Genomic DNA, 23,062 nt, shown 5'->3' with positions numbered 1-23,062 from the left:
TGCTTTAATTCTTCAGCCCTGTGTTCCATTTTTCACACAAGAAAGAAAAATAACAATGTTTAAACACATATCAAGATGTATTGATCACACTCTTCATTACTCCTACCTGTTATGGAGCTTTAAAGTGCTTAGAGCACCCTTTGTTTTCATATATATTTGCTTTTCTGTTCCTAGAATTCTTTATGCTGGTCCCTGCCCCAGGGCCTTTCTGCCTACTAGCTCATCTACCTAGAAAGTCTCCCTTCAACCTCTTGCCTCATATACCCCACCAAGATCTTCGCATGGCTCAGCAATTTCCCATCATTTAGATCTCAGCAAGGTATCACTATCTCTGAAGGCCTTCTCTGGCCATCCTATCTGGAGTAGTACCACTGTCTGCTACCCAGTCTCTCTCTCTACCTCATTTCCCTGCTTTTTCACTCCGTTCCACTTAGCACCATTACAAGTTATCATTTATTGTATTTGTTCACTATCCATGGTCTCCTCCACTAAAATGTAAGCTTCTGCCTTGTGCACTATTATATTCCCAAAGGTTAAAATAGCTGCATTACATTGTAGGCACTCAATGAAATTGATTACATGAATGAAAGGAATATACGGTTGTGTCTACTATGACTCACTAGCCTTGAAGCATATATGCCATTCCTTGGTCACTGCTATTCTGAAGATGAATAAACTATCATATAAATCTCTGTCAGTAAAAACACGGTGACTATAAGTAAACATCACCTGTTCATTGTTTTCACACAAAGCACCCCAAAATGTTTAGGTTACTAATGAACAATTAAGACTTTCATATTTGCATAGAAACCAGTTCAGAGACGTTTGGAAATAAAGTGATATCACTCAAGACAAAAGAACATTTACTTATAAAACAAAACAAAACAAAACACAACTTCAGGCTAACACACACAATGAACATAAAGAAATGGCTACCTGGGTCATCTCCATTTGTTAGTACAGGGCCCCAAACAAGTACTTTTAAGCGTACTCTCTTTGAGTTAGTTCCACCTAAAAAACAGGAAAAATAATAATACCTGACTCACAGCACAGGGTGGTCTCTCTTGCTGCTATTATTGATGATGATGATGATGATTATTTTAGTTTGTGGTGTTTGGGAGGGAAGGGGCTATTGGAAATAAGGGAAGTGATGATAGCCTCCCAGAGTCACCCCATAGCACTGTTACTGCCTTTCCCTCACCTCAGCTATTGTATCTACTTCCTCCATCACCATGACCCACATGACTTCATTCTCAATCCAGATTTGTAAAATGGTAAGAAGGTATCGGTTTCTACTCGATCAGGCCCTTTTACACACAGAGAGGAGGAAGAGAGGGGAGGATGTGTTGACGAAAAGTACAGATAAAGACCAGAAAATCTAGAATCCTAAATACAAAAATCTCATGAAGTACACAAACACTGTTAAAAATAAGATGGTCTCATAAAAAATAACAAATTTTCAAACTTATTCAGGCAGACCACTTTCAGAACAGAAAAGGTTGGGATATATTTAAATGTGGAAGGCACCCATATTTCACAGAAAATACAATGACAGCATGCATACACAGGTCCTGTCTCAAAAGCAACAAGGAAAATATTTAATATAGTTTTGCACATTTCTATTATTATGGGATAGTTATTTATGTTTTCATAATCTAGTAAGCTAGTGATAGCACTAAAGGTTTAAAATTATTTATGGAAAAAATATATAGAATTAAGAAAATTTAATCTGTTAACATTCTATGTTTTTTTGCTACATATTGAGACACAACAGCATTATTCCATTTTGGTGATAAAACAAGAGTGTTAACAGGAGCACAGTTTGGGAGTGACAACCTCAATCAAAAGATTGATGCATACCAACAGGCTAAACACATCTGTGTTAGAATACAGCAAAAATTACCAAAAGGGTGACCAGAAGGACAAGGTGAGGGTGATGTCTTAATAAAAGAAGAAAATAGTATTTATTTGTGACATGTTACATATTATAATTTTGCAAGAAAACAAAAAAAATAAAGCCACTTTCTAACAGGAATATCTTATGAAAAATAGAAATGACTGAAACAGGAAAAATCTAACATATGGACAACATGCCAGTTAATACTTCTTTGGCAGCTTTTCTTTACTTTATGAAATTGAGAAAATAACTTGCTACTGAAGCTCAGCCACTTGTGAGTAACGCCCACGAAAATCAATGTTAAAGTCTCTCCCATTTACAAACCAATTAATGGAAAGTAAACTCATACTGGCACTGCAGGGACTGCTGTCCAAGGAACTTGATGTCTGAGTACCTTGAAGTGGTTTCATCGTGTTGTGTCGTGTTTCCCATTTACCTCTTTTTTTTGTTAAAGCTGGGTTGAGGGGCGCCTGGGTGGCTCAGTCAGTTAAGCATCTGACTCTTGGTTTTGGATCAGGTCATGATCTCAGAGTCCTGGGCTCTGTGCTCAGTGGGCAGTCTGCATGAGATTCTCTCCTTCCCCCTGCTCCAGAGCTTGCCCTCTCTCTTTCTCAAATAAATAAATCTTTAAAAAAAAATCTGGGTTGAAATTGATGGCTGATAGGGCAAATGGTTGATGATTTTATTCTTTACTCATTCATTGACTCATCAAGATATGTTAGGCATGTGTTACGGGTCATTCATTTTCAAGCTATGGAGATGCAAGGGGGAATTGGACTTGGATTCTGCCTTCACGGAGCATACATTCTTGTGAGAAATACAACAGGTGAAGAGGTAATTATTATTATTATACATTGGGACAATTGCTAATAATGATTGGAAGGAATTCTCAAAGGGATTAGGAAAAGGACAAGGTAAGAGTGAAGTCTCAATAAAAGAAAAAAAAAACAATTTTTTTCAGTGACTTATTTTTTTAAACCATTTTAACCATTCTTGATTGTACAGCTCAATGCTGTTAAACATAATCAACATTATTGTGCAACAGATCTCCAGAACCTTTTCACCTTGCAAAACTGAAGCTCCATACCCGTTAAACAACAACTCCCCATTCCTCCCTGCTCCTAGCCTCTGGCAACCACTGTTCTATGTTCTATTTTGTGTTTCTAGGATTTTGATTACTCATAGAAGCAGAATCATATGGTATTCATCTTTTTGTGACCGGCTTATTTCACTTAGCAAAATGTCTTGAAGTTTCATTCATATTGTAGCATGTGGCAAGCTTTCCTGCCTTTATAGGACTGAATAATATTCAACTGTATATACACTACATTTTGTTTATCCATTCATCTGTTGCTGGACACTTGGTTCTTCCATTTCTTGGCTATTATGAATAATGCTGCTATGAACATGGGTGTGCAAACACTTCTTTGAGATCCTGCTTTCATTATTATGGATATATACTCAGAAGTGGGATGATTGGATCAGATAGTATTTAATTTTTGAGCAATCTCCATACTGTTTTCCATAGGGGCTGCATCATTTTACATTCCTATCAACAGTGCACAAGGGTTCCAATTTCTCCACAGCTACATTAATGGCTGTTATTTACTGTTTTTTAGATAGTAGCCATTCAAATGGGTGTGATGTGTATTTTTTTGTTTTTATTTTTGTTTTCTTAGTTTCAATTTATTTAAATTCCAGTTAGTTAACATACAGTGTAATATTAGTTTCAGGTGTAGAATTTAGTAATTCATCACTTGTATACAACACCCAGTGCTCCTCCAAACAAATGCCCTCCTTAATACCCATCACCCATTTAACCCATCCCCCACCTACCTCTTCCATCAACCCTTAGTTTGTTCTCTATAGCTAAGAGTCTGCTTTATGGTTTGCATCTCTGTTTTACTTCCCCTTTCTCTCTTGTTTCTTAAATTCCACATATGAGTGAAACCATATGGTATTTGTCTTTCTCTGACTGACTTATTTTGCCTAGCATAATACTCTAGCCCCACCCATGTCATTGCAAATGGCAAGATTTCATTCTTTTTAATAACTGAGTAATAGTGTGTTGGGGGGGTATACCTCCTCCTCTTTATCCATCATCAGTCAATGGACATTTGGACTCTTTCCATAATTTGGCTACTGTTAATAATGCTGCTATAAACATCGGGGTGCATGTGTTCCTTCGAATCAGTATTTTTGTATCCTTTGGGTAAACACCTAGTCATGAAATTGCTGGATCATAAGGTAGTTCTATTTTAACATTTTAGGAACCTCCATAATGTTTTCCAAAATGGCTGCCCCAGTCTGCACTCCCATCAACAGTGTAAGAGGGTTCCCCTTTCTCCATGTCCTTGCCAACATCTGTTGTTTACTGAGTTATTAATTTTCACCATTCTGACAGGTGTGAGGTGATGGTTTTGATTTGACTTTCTCTAATGATTGGAGGTATAAGGCATTTTTTCATATACTTGTTGGTCATTTATATATCATCTTTGAAAAATGGCGATTCAGTGGTGCCTGGGTGGCTCAGTCGTAAAGCATCTGCCTTTGGCTCTGGTCATGATCCCGGGGTCCTGGGATGGAGCCCCGCATCGGGCTCCCTGCTCCACAGGAAGCCTGCTTCTCCCTCTCCCACTCCCCTCCTTGTGTTCCCTCTCTCGCTGTCTCTCTGTCAAAAAAATTAAAAAAAAAAGAAAGAAAAATGGCGATTTAGTAAGTTTAAGAAAACATTTATTTAGTAGGCACTATTTTCTCAGTACTGTTCTAACTGATTCTCAAATGTATTACCTCATTTAGTTATCTCAACATTATATAAAACCGAAATAACCACTGCAGGAGGGGGGTTGTGATTAGATAAACTGAGGGATTTATAGAGGTTGAGTAACTTGATGTAGGTCTTCAGCTAGTAAGTGGTGGAGGAAAAGTTTAACTCAAATATTGTGACCCTTCCAAATTATTAAATTATTGAAGCTATTGAAGTTTCCAAATTATTAAAACATACAAAGATTTCAAAAATGTTGAAATACCTAAAGTATTAAAGATATTATAGATTGCCAAAGAAGAATATGTTCCAAATCTTAGCTAAAATATAGCAGTGTGAAGGAAAACTGTATGTCAGAGGAAGAGCCTGGCAATGGATTTGATTGGAACACAGAGTACCATAGAGTCATGAGGGATGGAGGAAAAGTTGTCAGCAAAGGCCAGAACGTATTTCCCCAGGTGCTGTTAAGCAAGGGGATAACATGAGCAGATTTGAGTTTATTGAGTGTATATATGTGTCCAGGTCCAGGTTGTTAGCACTTAACTTTGTCCATCTGGCCTATATCTGCATCAACTACAGGAACTTTTCAAAATGTATTTGCAGTACCTTCTCTTCAAGGAATTTTTCCAGACTCTACCCCCTTTCTCCTCTTTTTAGTGTTCACATTTTGTTGACTTCCCCAATTATCACAAGACGAGATGTCACTGAAACTGGATTTTTCCTTCCCTTGTTACTTAAAAATGGCAATTTAGTTTCACAGTTGCATGGCTTTCATTTTGGCATCTGCTAGTTATACCTTCTCTTATCACATTTCTTGGTTTCATTCAATGCAATTCTAACATCAATCAAGTTCCCAGGACACTATTCTTGCGTCTGAGCATTACACTCATGTTAATCCTGCTTGTCTGGTAAATGAGATTGGAGAATAGGTGTTACTGGAAGCAAGTACTATATTGTATGTATAGCCCAGATAATAGCTGAGGTCATTCTGCCCATTGAGAGTTTTACATAAAATTAAATTGACCCTTACCCTGCCTCCTCCCTCCCCCATCTATGTTTAATGGGAAGTTTGATGCTCACTTCCAGATTTCCACAAATTCAAGGCTTGGGTTATCTTAACTTTCTGGTTTTTTAAATTCAAATTTGTAGGTTTTTCTGAACCTCTGATCTTGCTTATATAGCACTCCCTTGGCTATTTTTCTTCTCCATGCTCCACACCAACCTATAATACATTCCCTATAACTTGATGTTAAAATGATTCATCTAGAGCATGTGTAGGAGACTACTGAATTTTGGAATAACTGGGAGGAGAGGCAGGGATTACATTGTAGGATTACCAAGCAAACAGCTGAAAATAAAATATTAAACCTTGCACCTCCAAAAATCTTTCATCTACTTTCCCTCCATTCCAATCAGGAGTTTATCAGTAGCAGACACTTAACCAATAGTGCCCTCCCCTCCCATAATGCTCAGTGACCCTTCTCTCTCTAATTGCTTTCTCTCTCTAATTGCTTTCACCACCTGACTCTCCTCCTCCCTTTCTCTGGTTTCCCTTACTAGCAAATTTCAGCGTATTTCTCTAGTAGAACAATTTATATCTATTTGCTTCTTCCTTTCCAACCAAACCAGGCATTCAAGTGCTCATTTTACACACTTAAATAAGATAATAGGCTGCACAAAGATCATTTCTCTAGAAGGAAATTCTGACACTCCATTAAGGGAAGAAGTGATTCTACTTAATTGTGATTTTAAATAGAATATTTTCTTTCTCTATTACATTTGGTTAGGTTCAAGGTCATTGGCTGTTTAATTTGTGAGAAAATGACACAAAATTTTTATTAAGTGTAATAAAATTTAAAAAATTATTTAGTTACATATTGGCAGATGTGTAATAAAGGGAAAGAGAAAGAAAGGGTGGGGGAACAGAAAAATAAAGGAGACAGGAGTGGGACAGAAAGGTATAGATAGGGACAGAAAAGGATATATGTGGGGATAGTGGTAGGTCAAGAAAGCCCAGGTTTAAAATAAATTTAGTTATAACTTATGCTCTTGTAGCTCACACCAGTCCAGCCACTCTGACCTCTTCCTCATTAACAATTGGTGTGATCTCATCTCAGGGATGTTGTCCTTGCTATGTCCTCTTCCGAAAATGTTTTGCCATGCCCCGATACCTCCTTCAAGTATTTGCTCAAATATCAGCTTTTCACTGAGGCTTTCCCTAAACATTTTATTGCCACTTGAAATAGACCTCTTCCAGCTCTCCACAACTCCTATCCTTATATTTTACTTATATATTTGTGCAATTGTCTGTGTCCCCCTATCAATATATTCTTAAGAACAGGGATTTGTGTCATTTCATTCACTGTTGGTTTGTCCAGTGCCTAGAACTGTGCCTGATATATAGAGTTGCTCAATAAAATTTTTGTAATGCTTGAACCCTAAATCTATTACCTATGATCTAAACTGCATAATCAATCCATTCTGTAGTTCTTCAGGAGCTCTACCAAGAAACAGCCACTTAGCCTGAAAAGAGGGGAAGGGGACATGGGAAAATAAGAACCAGAACAAGAACCTGGAGTCTCAGATCAATGCTTCCCAAAGAATCTTAAGTAGAATTGTGTCCTTCAAACATTTTTGCCCACATATCTCCTAAAAGACATGTCTCCTAAAATCCAGGTACCCCTCACATATTTTCAGGTTAGCTTCTAACATTATTCTCATAACTTTAGTTGCAAAGATGTATTGTAACTATTGAGATTTGAAAATAAAATGATTATATCATTCACTTAATGGGATCCATGGATTGTGAAGCTATTAAAACCACTGAATTGTTACATGTTAAAAGGGTAAATATTATGGTATGTGGATTATATATTAATTTCAAATTGTTTAACATAAAAAAAGAACTCTGGCCTGCCTCCAAAGTTAAAATCTGCCAAAGTTCTGACTTTGATATTAAATAAATTCACCCATAACTAAAAGAGACATTTATGTTTTCATTATTTTCCCTTTTTTAGCAACCACTTTTAACAATAACATCTTTGATATTATACATTTACCAAGACCTATCCTTCCAGATGGGATGAAAAAAGTTTTGTCACTTTTTGCTCAATCAAGGGCTGTGATTTACTGAAAATAAAAGGGGGGGTATCCATGGAATACACAAGCATTTGATGCTCAATATCATCTATTAAAATATGAAAACATTACCCCAAACCATAGTGGTTTAAAACAACAAACATTTATTATCTTACAGTTTCTGTGGGTCAGGAATCTGGTTGCAAACGAGCTGTATCCTCTGAAGAGATTTAATATGTAGATTTGAGAGGATGACAGGGCAGGTCTTAGTGAAAGATTAAATGTAAATGAAGCAGAGAAATAAATCAGAAAATATTCCCAAGTTTCTGGCCTCAGCAACTGACTATAGGCAATTTAGGTTTCATTATTACTATTTTATTGTTCTTATTTGCTTCTTCAATAGATAAAAATTATTTTCACACACACACAAAATAAATAAAATAAAATAAAATAAAATATGAAGGGCACCTGGGTGGCTCAGATGGTTAAGCGTCTGCCTTTGGCTCAGGTCATGATCCCAGGGTCGTGGGATCGAGTCCCACATCAGGCTCCCTGCTCCTTGGGAGCCTGCTTCTCCCTCTGCTTCTCTCTCTCTCTCTCCTCTTCTCTCTCATGAATAAATAAATAAATAAAAATCTTTAAAAAAAAAGAAATAAAAAAATAAATAAAATATGAAAACATGGTCTTCATAATAGTCAAACATTTTATTTTTTTTTAAGATTTTATTTATTTATTTGAGAGAGAGAGAATGAGAGATAGAGAGCACGAGAGGGAAGAGGGTCAGAGGGAGAAGCAGACTCCCCGCTGAGCAGGGAGCCCGATGTGGGACTCGATCCCAGGACTCCAGGATCATGACCTGAGCCGAAGGCAGTCGCTTAACCAACTGAGCCACCCAGGCGCCCAATAGCCAAACATTTTAGATCATTTCTTTTTCTCCAGGAATCATGTTTCATCCCACTTTTCTCCAGAGAATTTTATGTTGACGTAATATGTTTATATGCTTGAAAGTCATTTACTGATTAATGTTTCATATTACTTGTGGGAGAAATGGAGTGTATTTTTTGAGGTTGAGATTTAAGTACTTTTAGTCATCACTAAAATTATATTAGTACGTAATTGATCTAAAAATATAAATATGTTACATTTTTTTGAAAAACATTTATTAGAAATGCATCTCTTAATCCGATGAGTAAAGCTACTTTTTTTTCAAATTAATACATGTTTACTAAATGATCATCGCTTATGGCTAGAATGAAACTAAGGGTTCAACATCATTTTTTCTATGTTTCATTCTCCTAATTAAAATCTGAGAAATGTGCTCATATAAATAAGAATATAAGAAATTTAATTCTTTGAAATTCTAGCTTTGGGAAGAATAACATACAGTGCCATGTTACATCATTGAAAATTATTTCCAGTAACCTGTTTACTGACAACTTCATTAAGAAGTCATCTTCGTTAAGAACTTCATCTCTAATTTTGTTGAAAGCAAAAAGAATTGGAAACTATCTTAGCTGCGAAAGAATCTTTACCCAAACATAAGTCACCCACCTTTTCAACTCCAAAACTAATTTCCATTTGTTTGGTGCCTTGTTTTTTTTTTTTTTTTCCACCAAGGTGATGCACCAATAATAAGATTAAGGCTGTTAACTCTAAGTGTTGGTGTTGTTTTGTTGTTTTATTTCTTGTGTAAAAGGATAAAAGTGATGATCATGGATGGTAGGGTGACAATTTAAATCCCCCCAATCCTCTCTCAAGTATAGCAATTTTAGGGAAATTGAAAATACTAAGGTTGATTCCCTTAAAACTATCTCTCTACTCAGAGACCCTTGTTTGAAGATTGCTGCTAAGGAAAAAAAGACAGAGAGAGAGAAGAAAAGAAATAAATTTAAAAAAAGAAACGAAAAGAAATGAAATCTCACAAATGAGTGTTCTAAAATGTTTATGAGATAGACATGTTTCAGAAATGCTTTTGTTCTTTCCCCCTTAAGAGATTCATAATATTCATGGTGAGGAAACCTGTTTGCCTTATTTAACTCAGCCTTTCTAAATCATTTTTGAGCACAGAACCCTTTTCCCTTGTAACATTATTTGACAACCCACAGAATTAATAATCCATTGGTACATGTTTAACACTATGCTAGGTGTTCCTACTGAAAGACATGGGTGTATGTGTGTGTGTGTGTGTATGTGTGTGTGTGTGTGTGTGTGTGTGTGTGTAAAGTAGGAACTTGGAGGAAAAAACTGAGGTTTAGAAAATAAGGGTTTGCTGTCACTGGAAAGTGAATTCTGGCAACTAAGGAACCTGAGAAGAGTAGATGAGGACCCAGAAGCGGAACAGGATATTGCATATTCAGAACAGAAGAGGGGCTAGTTCAAGAAAAACGGGGGAAGGGAGAAGACTCAATGTCACTACCAAATTATTATATAAGAGACTGACAAGATTGTCCAACATCTCGGATGCTTCATACATATTCAACAGATAAGCTGCTGCTGATAACAAAGTGTTCTTTCTTCTGGAAGCTGGGGGTGGGAACCTAGACAGAAAATAACTCTGCATCTCCAGAGATCAAGGGAGAAAATTCATTCAGCCTCAGACTGGTGTTAGGTGGAAAAAAAATGCTAATTTCAGGGGGCAAAAAAAGAGTAGCACAGCCTAAAATATAATGCTATGTGTGAACTACCTAGAAAGAAAGATTACACAGTCAGGATGAGAATAATGAGTTATTTAAATTAATGCAACATAAATTAATACCTAGTCAGCTTTCTCTCAGAGATTGCTTAGAACTAAAGTGACACAGAGAAGTGAAACAGGACAGTTAGGCTTTAAGCCAGAGGTGAAATTTTTACGAAGCCCCTAGATAGGAGGAAACAGAAGTCACCTAAGACAAGCATAGGTTGTATCTAGCAGTCATCTCTAAAAGGCTTCCTTGAATGTGACTTCTCTCTTCTCAGTGCTCAGGCTGTAATGTTATTTTATTTTATTTTTTTAAAGATTTATTTTTATTTATTTGAGAGAGAGAGAATATGGGGGGCAGAGGGGGAGAGAGTCTTAAGCAGATTCATGCTGAGTGCTGAGCCCTATGTGGGGCTTGATCTCATAACCCTGAGATCACAACCCTGAGATCATGACCTGAGCTGAAACCAAGAGTCAGATGCTTAACCGACTGTGCCAACCAGGTGCCCCTTCTCAGAGTATAATTTTAAAAACAATTCAGTAACATTATAAAAATCATCACACTGGTAAGTAAAAGAGAAAACCAGCATGGAAAGTATCTCAGTGAATAGCAACAATTTAGGAAAGTAAAACTTTTGTCTATATAACCCCTGTAATATTTAGATAAGCATCCTTCTTAGGGTTCTGTGAACATATATCTGATGGAACTGGACTGAGTCTGAACAAATCATAAACTGAAGGCTGAAAACAGATGTCACTGAATCAACTCCTAATTCAAACCTAAATTTTCAAGGCCCTCTTTGTACAAAGTCCTATCATCAGTCCATCAATTCCTAAAGAATGCAAATCCCAGCAATGGTTTAAATGTGAAATCCAAGAGACAGACTTACATTTAGCTTTAATATCAGTTACTATGACAACCAATGGGCTATTTAAAGTTATTAGCATTCTAGCCCACTGAGTTAATAATACAGACAAGAAAGGCATAAAAGTTAAGCAAAAGCAAATTACTTCAATGTCATATCACATAGAAATGACAGTGAAAGCCATGTAGGCTTAAGAGGGTTTGGAGAAACATAGTTAAAAGGACAAATCAATCATCAGCTCTCGAAACCTGTAGCATATTATTGATGTCTTCTACCTACCATATTCTTCAAGTTCATTAAAATTCTAAGTTCATGATTTAAACAAAACAAAGTGATAGTCAAATTGGAATGGACAAAATGATATTTAGCTAAAATATTTTACAACTATATGGTCTCCATCTTACTAACTATCCCTTGTTTTAATCTCAACACACATGGTCAAGCATGGAATACAGAGGGGCGCCTGGGTGGCTCAGTCAGTCAAGCATCTGCCTTCAGCTCAGGTCACAATCCCAGGGTCCTGGGATCAAGCCCCGCATCAGGCTTCCTGCACAGTGGGAAGCCTGCTTCTCCCTCTCCCTCTGCTGCTCCCCCTGCTTGTGCTCTCTCTCTCTCTGTCAAATAAATAAATAAAATCTTAAAAAAAAAAAAAAAGAGTGGAATACAGAGTTAGCTCTGGGATATCCAGAGAATTTTAACAAAGAAAAAGGTGATGCAATAAGGAAGAAAGGATTAAGTTTCATGAACTGCTGTTTGGAAGATTCATCTGCTAAAAGTGGCAAAGAATGATATAAGATGTTAAAAACAGATGGCCTAAGTCACAGTGCTACATCACATAAGTATGGAGATGAGAACTAAAATAGCCCAAGTAATATTTTTATTAACAAGATGCCAAGTACAGCAGCAAAAATACCTTTAGGAAGAATCTCACTTCAGAAAAAGGTTTTCCCCCCTTACAGTTGATGTTATTTTCTGAATTACTCTTGGTCTGTTGCATATGTTCAAGCATCTGGGTACTTGCCATGCTCAGATGAAAGAAACTAACCTCTCTCCTCGAATGAGGCCTCCTTGTCTTATGAGCCTACCTGTGTGACGGAGATAAATGAGAGTAAACTAAACACGCAACTTATGAGGATAGGGCTATCCTTCAAATTCTTGCAGAGAAATTTTTTTCCACATTAAACAAGCCGAGGGGAGAATTTTCTGGTCTTTGAATTAGTTATAAAGAAGAATCATTCATTAAATCTGGTGACAGTAAATGTTGCTGGAGTGACCTTGGGATTAATAAAGGTGATGCCAGAAAATCACCTCAAGAACATGGACACACATGGGGATGGGTGTGAGCAGTGAGCTGTGATTACCCACAGGCATTTCGATTATAAGACCAGCACACAACAAGCAGAACAGAGCATGGTAGAGTCAAAGGCATGTGAGAAAAATCTCCCAAATCAGAACGAAGAGTCTGAGATTTATAGAATGGTTCATTGTATGGCCCTATCAATAAACAGTATTCACTAACATATATGGATTTATTCATCTATAAATTATACCTAGGGATTACCTTGGAAAAGTGGCATGGTGTAATGATTACAAGCATAGAATATGGAACCAGGCAACCTGGATTTGAATCTCAGCTCCTCTATTCTGGACAAATCAGGTGACCAATCTGGACTTCATCTGTATGTCTCCTCACAAAGCTATCCTAAAGATCAAATGAGCTAATGAATTTAAAGCCCTTAGAACAGTGACCAATATACACTTTTCACTATATACCATTTATATTATCATTATATGTTATGCAAATAATGAAGATAAGCACAAATGGAAATTCTAATATTTTCCTTGCTTGCCCTGTGAATTTGCTTGCTCAACCCCACCTCTGATCAACAATCTGAGGGACAGACGTTGAACAGGGGAACAAAGTATAGTCAAAACATGAAAATGGCCATCCCTGTTCAAGCAATGACCAGGAAAGATAGGATGAAAAGGTACTAATATCTGTCCTGACAGGTATCTTGAGACTTCACTCACACACATGAACAGAATAGATTTTTGAAACCTAATGCCATTTTAGGTTGAATTTGGCTTGATTAAAATTTAGCTTTCCATACAGCTTTCTAACAAGGGAAGAATACCCTAGTCAAAGAATGAAACCACCTCTTTAGCAGTTGCATTTCTCACATAAACAAATAAACAAACAATCATTCTGCTTATAAACTTAAAATTATTGTGCTTTTTGTTGTCATGAGTCAACCTCCCAAGTTCACTGAAAAGTTGGAGTTTTAGGCCCTACCAGGAAGTCTGTGGGGCAGACCCTGGACAGAGGCAAATTCGCCAGGGTATTCCCTCCCCGTGTGGCACCTGCCTGCCCACCAGCCAGGCTGCATCCTCCTGGTGACATCCCAGCTACTCAGATACCTTCAACTGCCTTAAATACCAGTAAATGGAATTGTAGAGAACTGACACTCCGTAGCCTCAAATCTTAGAACTTAAAGAACCAAGGTTTATTGAGGTATGCAGATTCAAATTACAAAGTTTACTTTTTCACCTTCAGTGTTATAATCTCATTGTGGTAAGCACTAAAGAAAAGTACTCAGGCAGACACGGTTAAATAGTGGTATGGAACAATATTTTTCAAGCCCCTCTCAAAACATAATTGATTTATACTTTCTTATGTGAGGTCTTCCTTTGTATTAGAAAGATCTCTGATTTACTATTGGTTTTTAGTGTTTCAGTGAGGTACTCATTAAAAAAACTCCTACAGTGGGCGCCTGGGTGGCTCAGTTGGTTAAGCGACTGCCTTCGGCTCAGGTCATGATCCTGGAGTCCCAGGATCGAGTCCCACATCGGGCTCCCTGCTCGGCAGGGAGTCTGCTTCTCCCTCTGACCCCCTTCCCCCTCGTGCTTTCTGTCTCTCATTCTCTCTCTCTCTGAAATAAATAAATAAAATCTTTAAAAAAAAAAAAAAAAACTCCTACAGTAGAATGACTGACAATGCTCTATATTTAGGACTATCACTTATGATTGTCATCATGGGCAAAGAAGCTAGAAAGCCCCAACAAATTCACTAGAACTGTATCCAACCCTCTTAGTCCAACTCCCAGACCTCATGTCATTGCAGTGATCACAACACAGCAAAAACATTCACATTTGCCTTGTAATTATCTGGATATCCACTCACAGCCTAGGTTTAAAGCCATCCTTACATTACAAGTGACAACGATTCACCTTATCCTAAGTTTTATGCTTTGTCATTGGTCATGGTGTCTCTTTTTCTCTTTCACAAGGAAAAATAACAATACAACCCTGACTTCAAAAACCCTAAGAAGCACTAACTTGTGACTAAGCCAGCCTCCCTCTGTGGCATTACATAAGCTCTCAAAGTCATGTTCCATTTTGTCACAGACTTATCTAAAGTGGTGATACTCAAAGTACTTATTTCACAGAATTTACCATTTTTACCATTCCTTGAACCCAAGAAGAAAATCAAGAAGCAAGCTCTTTAAGTCAAGATGTCCTTGGAGAATAATTTAATAACCACATCTATTTCCAAGGAGTAGAGAGGTCCTATTTCTGAGCACCTCCCCTATATTTGTACTTCTGAGCCTCATCTCTATAGCGCTCACTAAGAACTCATGTCTTGCTGAAAATTACTTCACCAAGAAATCTTCACTTCTCTGCTTTCAAATCATTGCAAATTATCATGTCTTCATAATTCTTTCTTCCAAGTAAGTAAAAAAAAATGGCTTAACTGTAATTTTCAACATTTTTTAAAGCTTTTTGAACATAATAAAATTTGCTTCTTATGGCAATGCTGAAAGACGGCACCTTTTGAAAAATGTTCGATGTCCAATATATTCTCCATCTCTATATATCTCCATAAGATATATATTAATATTAATATTAATATATATTAATGCTTAATATTGTATATTAATTATATAATATTAATTATATATAATTATATATTATATATATAATATATAATATATATAAATATATATATAAATATATATATTATATAAAATATATAATATTAAATATATAATATAATATATATTAATAATTAATATATATTAATGCTTAATATATTAAGCACAGGACTTAACTAAGTTTTCTACATCCCAAGTTTTACTTTCTAAGGGAGCTCCAAAGAATTTTTAAATTTTTTCTTCCTGATTAGTGCTCTTCCTTGTCTTGCCCCTAGTCAGTATCTTTCAGATTATATCTGCAAGTAGTTACCTTTGTTCAGTGGTGTGCTAGCAAATGTTTAACAACCAGTTCTCCAAATAAAAACAAACAAAATAAAACAAAAAGCCTTGACCCATAGCATCTGCCAATTTCTGTGGTGTAAATACTTCCAACAGAGCTGATTTCAAATTACCAATATAATGATGCTGAATGCAGAGTTAGGAAGAGATATCTCTACCACACAGATAGACCAGAAATAAATAATGTCAAGAATGTTGATAATAAGACATAGTAAAATAATAAAGAAGTGATTAATTTTGAATATTTGTAACCTTTGGTTTTAATGTAACTTATTTAATCATAAGATCATATTTAATTTTTAATAACGTGTTTAATAACAATCATCTTTCACAAGCCATTAAGGGCTGGCTCAAGCACACCACTGCTTCTATTATGACAGCTAATCAAGATTTAAGCTTATACCTATCTTCACGATAGTAAAATTCATATTTTAAACATCCATTTAAATAACTGTACACGTTTTTTATTGGTTGCTATATTTCTACTCATTGTAGTTGGTATCTTATTATCTTCTTTCAAGTTCATGGAGGAAAGACTAAATGCAGGGCATGAACTTGATATTACTGTGGAAGCCAGTGTTTGATTTTGTTTGGGGAATTACATCCTCTTTAAACTGGCTGATTTATGATATGATAAGTCGTTCAAAAAAAAAAAAGAAACTGGCTGGGCAAATCTCTGAAAAGTCCTAGAAAAATCAAAATGCTACTGTGAAGATCAGTGATGTCAGTATAATCTTTTCTCACTTCAGAGGCTTTCCATGTTGATACAGAGTAAACTAATGAGCCCGAGTTCCCAACAGCACAGAAATTCAGTATTTTCTAATCGGGTACTTTCCAAGCCTTTAAAAAGAAAGCCACAAATTACAATACCTTCCACATAAAGTATACAGAAGTCATAATCTTCAGCCTCCAAAAATCTTTACTAATATTATTGCAACTAATGTTATTAGTAGCAAACACTATTGCTAAGCACTGATGTGGTTGTTATATATATTACCTCATTTAATCCTCATAACCACATGGGGGAGGTACTTCTATTATTCTTTTATTTTATTTTTTCAAAGATTTTATTTATTTATTTATTTGAGAGAGACTCGAGTGAGTTGGGGAGGGACAGAGGGAGAGAGAGAGAATCTTAAGCAGACTGCATATTGAGTGCAGAGCCCAATGCGGGCCTGACACAGAGCCCGACTCAGGCCGATCTCACGATGCTGACATCATGACCTGAGCCAAAATCAAGAGTTGGATGCTCAACTGACTGAGCCCCTATTATCTTCATTTTAAATGTGAGCAAACAAGAGAGGTTTACATAGACTAAATAACTAGCCCAAATAATGCTGGGGACAAAGCTGAAACCCAGACCCATTCCTACTGAACTCCCAAGCCCTTTCTTAATTCCACTATGTTTATTACACCTGTGATCTCTATCTCATTTGTACTCCATCCACCCAGTGTTCAAACCTGAAACCCTAAATTTATTTAATATTGTGCAGCTCTTCACCCCTTATACTTACTTAATCACTAAAACCAATAGGTTATGCTTCCAAATAGGTCTCAAATGTATTCACGTCTACTGCCACTACCTTATTCCAGGCTACCATCATCTCTGGCGTAGGAAACCGCCACAATCCCCTGCGTCCCCATGCTTAATCATTCTTCAGCATGAAGCTAGAATAATCTTTCTAAAATTAAAGTCCGATTCTGTCAATAGCTTCATTAAAATATTTCAGTGAGGGCTAGAGTGAAGACCAAAGTCCTTAAAAAGGATTTCCCCAAGCTCTTCACAATTTGCTCTTCAGGCTCTGACATTGCAATGCCCCCTTCTATAGTGACCAAATTCTGGTTCTCAGAAGGTGCCAAACTCTTACCAACTGGCTTTTGAACAACTTTCTTCTGCCTGAGGGGCTAATCTTCTGCTCTTACCCTCTCCTGACACTTCCATTGTGATCCGGTTAATTATTCAAATCTCAACTTAAAATTTCTAGTGCCTAGAACTACATATAGTAGGATTTCATGACTCTTACAGGAATATTTTCTCCAGCTAGGTTATATCATATATTTTTTCTTGTGGGAGAGAAGCTATAGGCCATTTGAAGTGATCCATTATCATCATTAATCATATTCATTAGTATCATTCTTCAAGTAAAGAACACAGAGATTGTTAGTTAACTTCCCAGGGGCCAGTTTCCTTATCCAAAAAAATGAAAAGAATGGACCAGATAGTTTTTACAGAATGACTGTATAAAGAACATTTCTAAGTTGGAGGACTTTGTACCTTCACTGAGATAATTTTGGGGACCAGAATATAAGAAGCAGTAGTAATAGCTCTTTCTAAGCAGCAAATAGCATTTTTTTAATGAATATCGAAGCAGTTTTTGGAAGAAGTCAGATAATTGCAAGATACAGAATATAAATATTTTATTGATGCCTGTTTCATTAAAATATCAGTTAAATATATGAGGGACTTGAGAATTAGGAATGCTCTGGCTCTCGCTCAGAGCACGCTTTTCAGATTTCAACATAAAATTCCCAAGTGTGTGACTCTTTGTGAGTACATAAATGAAAAAAAAATCACTAGGATTATGCAAGTGATAGAGCCTTATCTGTGTAGGCACTTTTGTGGGGCTGTTTTCACCTATAAGCCTAGATTCTTTCAACACACAACAAAAAGACAGATGGAATAAGGTCTGAAAAAACACCAATATTTTTTCGCCTTGCAATCTATTACATCAGCTAACATTTCCCTGTAGTTGTGATTATTACATTATGACTTGATTACTAACTATTACCGCCACAGTTGGAAAAGTAAAAGCCCAGCATGGGGCCATCTCCATTAAAGGAATATGAAATTCCGTAACAAGCTCTGAGGCTGCATGGCTGCTGTGGGGTTGAACTCAGAAGTACATAAGTATCTACTTAAGATGCTGTTTGAAGGAGCACCCTAAGTTACATCATTATTTCATTTAGTTTGAACTGTACCATGGATTTTTCCATTAGGCAATATTAGACACTTAAACACTACACTGAGGTTATTTGTGCTCTAAAAAAAGGCAGTGTAATTTTTTTTTCTACTCTCTTTCCAGAGGACGAGAATTTTCTATCACATGTATATGCAATCCTGATTTTTCCTGGTAGAACAGACTAAGCGGTTACATAAACTAGAGAACACCAGTCATGTTAAAGAGGCATTGGTAATATGAGCATATGCCACTTAGGAAAGCAGAGAGAAAAGAGCTTTAGTTGCTATAATTTAACAGGTCGAGGAAGTACAAAATTAAAAAAAAAAGTCAAATATATTCAAAGCATATAGATTAATGTTAATGGGGAAAGGGAATTATGATACCATTTTACATCTATTCTTCTTTTATGTGTCACTCAAATGACAAGATGGTCCAGGATGAGAAGTGAGACCTGATGAAGTTTTTTGACAGTGTTTTTAGGACAAAATCTAGTGATGGAAAAACACCAAACTACTTAAATAATTTACAGGGGGATGATCATCAAAGCAAGAAAACTATAAATTATATACATATTTAAAACCACAAATTAGTAAATTAGTATATATTTAATTATGCATGGGACAGATTGCATACATGTGTGTATGTGAGAGTTTGTGTGTGAATATACACTCAAAATAATAGAGATATCTAGGGAAGATACGTTACTTGATTTGATTTTCAAAACCACAGAGGTTTGTTTACTCAAGTGACTTCTGCTACCATCATCGTGTGGAGAAAATCTATACTTAGCAGGATTAGAGCCTTTTTGAGATGAGGAGGTGGCTCTTCCTCTTCTGTCATACTTGGCCATTTTCTCTCCTGTGTGGGACTCCTCACTTTAGAAGTGAAGGCATATCTCTGACAGGAGCCAGTCCAAGTTTGGATATCCTCACTATCCGAGAGAGGATCTTAAAATGGTTCCAAATCTCAATATCTACACCACTAACCTTCTCCTTCTCCCAAAGGCTTGGATCAAACCCCCTTTAAAACCTCATTCCACTGATATTAGCAACAGCGTCACCTCTGAATTCCTTCCTTCCTTTTATTTTTAATCTTTTAAACACACTTAGAAATAACCAATGTAATTCTGTCCTCCCCTGCCCCCTCCCCACCAATTTTGAAAAGAAAATACCTACAAAAGCACAGGAAATTGTGTGAGCAAGTCTGTGGGCTCACTATCTAAAAGCTTGTGTCATTAAAAAAGAAAATAATGGATGAAATTTAGTAAGTCTAAAATGTGGTTCTAGGTCTTTTGACAAAGAGTCCAACTATAGAACAGGATGAGAAATGAGTACAAGGAGAACCTGGAAAAATGCAGTACCTGGAATTTTTGAAAAGACCCTGGGAGCACCGCCCTGTAAAGAGGCAGCAGGTAGCGACAGGAATGATAAAGTCAGAATTCCCACCCCAGCCCCATGGTCGGCTCCACAACCTTCTGATTCTGGACAAATCACAGAGGCTGAAGAGGCGGTTACTTTCTCCCTCTAGAAAGAGCAACACCACTAATGTTAGAAGATAATTCTTTAAAACTTATTAAAATTGCTCTTCCTTTTGCCACCATCGCTGAAGTGCCAGTATCCAAAATAAAGTTCAGTCCCTTTGTGACTTCTGATGGGAACAAGAACTATAAAAGGCTTTTCAATGCACCTTCCCACATTCACAGTAAGATTATGTCTTCCCCTCTTTACAAAGAGTGGAGAGAGGAAACATTTGATCCATGCCCATCCAAAAGGAGGATGAAGTAAAGATTGTGTGAGGGTATTACAAAGGTCAGCAAATTGGCAAGGTCATCCAGGTTCATAGGAAGAAAATGTCCTCTACACTGAACGAGGAGAGACAGAGAGCAGACGGATGGCACCACTGACCGTGTGGGCATTCACTCTAGCAAGGTGGGTATCCCTAGACTAAAACTGGACAAAGACCACAAAAAGATCCTTGAACGTAAAGCCAAATCTCCTCAAGAAGGAAAGGAAAAGGACAAATATAAGGAAGAAACAATTGAGAAGATGCAGGAAAAAAGTAATCTTATATATGATTTTATATAAAAACTGAAAAAATGAAAAAATATTGAAATTATTAATAACTATTAATCAAATTTTGCTTATAAGTAACTCCCCCGCAAGCAAATATTTGTTCCTTATTTTCCCCTGGATTTCTGAAATAACTTTATTTCCCCATTAAGACTGACAGACTCTTACAAACACTGTTTAATCTAGGACCTCACACTTAGTGAGTCACAGCATACTGAAAATCACTGTCTGTTAATTTGTGTCGATATTTTGCGATTTTGTGCTCTCCCAGTTTTTATAATCTAGACATTCATGAGTAACAATGCTTTGTTCTTCTCTTATAAATGATGCACACAATTGTGTGTTTTTCTCTTTACAAATTAAAACCCAAACCAAAATTTTGAAAAGTCAAACAAAAATGCCTAGCGTTGTTTTTCTTCAGTAAGTATAAAGTATTTAAGAAATATAAGAACTGTTAAAGTGAAATTTAAGGAAGTGAGGGAGGAAAAAGGGAAAGGAAATGGCTAAGTAGAAGATGAATCATTATCATTCAATGAATCCTAACTACAAGCCATACACTATGCTAGGTGCTTTCCAAGGACTGTATGATATAGTTCTCACACAGCCCCGAGAGGAAGGTGACATGATTATAAACTGCTTAGACAAGAAACCTGAAATGAAAGCTAAAAGTCTTGTTGAAGATTCCACTGTGGGTGAATGGCAGACCTACACAGATAATCAAGTATGTGATCCAGAAGAGAAAGGAGAGCGAGAGAGACAGAGAGACTGGGAAGGAAAGGAAGATAAGAAGTGTATGTTTCAGAGGCGCAGGTCTGTGGTGCAACAGTCTTACACCATTCACAGCGCTCACCATGGCACACAACCGCCCCACTGTCTATCATTACATGTTAAAAAAAAGAAGATAGCGGGAAGGGTAAAATGAAGGGGGGGAAATCGGAGGAGGAGATGAACCATGATAGGCTATGGACTCTGAGAAACAAACTGAGGGTTCTAGAGGGGAGGGGGTGGGGGATGGGTTAGCCTGGTGATGGGTATTAAGGAGGGCACGTACTGCATGGAGCACTGGGTGTTATATGCAAACAATGAATCATGGAACACGACATCAAAAACTAATGATCTAATGTATGGTGATTAACATAATAAAATTAAATATATATATATATAAAGAAAAAATAAGAACTTGGATAAAACAAAAAAAAACCCCCCAAAACACCAAAAAAAACCCAAAAATAAAAGAAGTGGATGGACAATGTTCCCTCCCCTCCCCCACTCCCAAAGTCATATTCAGCTTATAATGCTAGTGTTTACTCTGCTTCTCTCTCTCTTCTCCAGTTAGGGCTTTCAATGAAGGAAAGCAAAAGGAATAAAAATAATTTTAACAGAAATAACCTTGAATTTTCTTTTTTTTTCAAGTCACATGCAACCCATTTCACAGCTGTTTCCATCACTCCAGTGTGTTATCATAGAGTTACCTATTAACACCTTTCTATTAAAAAGTCTATATAAAACAATATGCATATGAGTAGGTTCCAGTGTTTGCTAATCAGTTAGCAAAATGCCATTAACTTGGCTTAGTTCAAGGTAATTAGTTACTATAAAAAATATAATTTCCCAGGTGCAAGGAGATGCACAGACCTACTTTCCACCGAACTAATGCAGTGATTTTTACTCTAAGGAGCCGTAAGCAATCTTTGGAGGTGCCCCAGGGGACAACTGTGGCTAGAGGTTGGGTCTCTTAACCCTCTTTTTCAACCCCTAATTAGCAGAGCAACTCTGTTCTTACATGATTTATATACTGGATTTCGAATAAGATTTTAGCTAAGTAACAGTTCAGTTCAAAAAATCTTGAAAATCACCGAGGTAAGGGACTTTTATATTCTCCAAACATAATTTTGAATATAAAACCAATTAATAATTGTTACTTAAAGCTGTCTTCAAATCTCAAATTATATTCTGGTGTTATTAATGAAACTAGGATGACAATGAAGTCTTTTAGTAAAATCATATAATAATATTTGAGTAGCAGGGTTTTAGTGGCTCAATCTGCTTCTTTCACTGAAGTACACTGAGACAAGGAAAAGTCAGAGCAAACTAACAATGTTTGAAAAGCTTAATGGTCCTTTAACAAAAGATAAAATAATCATAAAGTTTTTTAAATTTATAAGGTGTATATTATGAGAAGAAAGAAAAATGAGTCTGATCTGATTTGTCCTTCATAAAGTCATATTAATGGCCCAGTACATGCTGTGTTTTGTATGCAAATATTGATTATACACTCTTGCAATTTGTCTTTATCATATACAATTTCAAGGCAAAACGTTCCCCCATTAAAAAAAAGAAAGAAAGAAAGAAAGATAAAAGAGTATTGCACATAGCATTTTCTAACATTTAGGAAGGGATTCTTCCTGTCTACAAGCATTTTAAACTTGGTGTTAGTATTATGAAATATCTTCAAAAGACTGTAGGAATGTAAGAAATAA

The 23,062-nt window shown here is 36.5% G+C and overlaps 1 protein-coding gene and 1 pseudogene across 1 annotated transcript in view; one reads left to right on the top strand and one right to left on the bottom strand.

The window, feature by feature from the left end:
* MDGA2 (MAM domain containing glycosylphosphatidylinositol anchor 2) overlaps positions 1-23,062 on the bottom strand; it is a 793,866-nt gene that overhangs the window by 399,985 nt on the left and 370,819 nt on the right. The gene's annotated exons all lie outside the window — the stretch shown is intronic.
* On the top strand, positions 20,058-20,597 carry LOC114210862 (large ribosomal subunit protein uL24 pseudogene; annotated as a pseudogene).

This window comes from Eumetopias jubatus, unplaced genomic scaffold (genome assembly GCF_037043125.1).
Source record: "Eumetopias jubatus isolate StellerSeaLion01/CBP00866 unplaced genomic scaffold, mEumJub1_p1.0 scaffold_7, whole genome shotgun sequence".
In the NCBI taxonomy this organism is placed as follows: Eukaryota; Metazoa; Chordata; class Mammalia; order Carnivora; family Otariidae; genus Eumetopias; species Eumetopias jubatus.
This window is presented reverse-complemented; position numbering and strand designations above follow the sequence as displayed.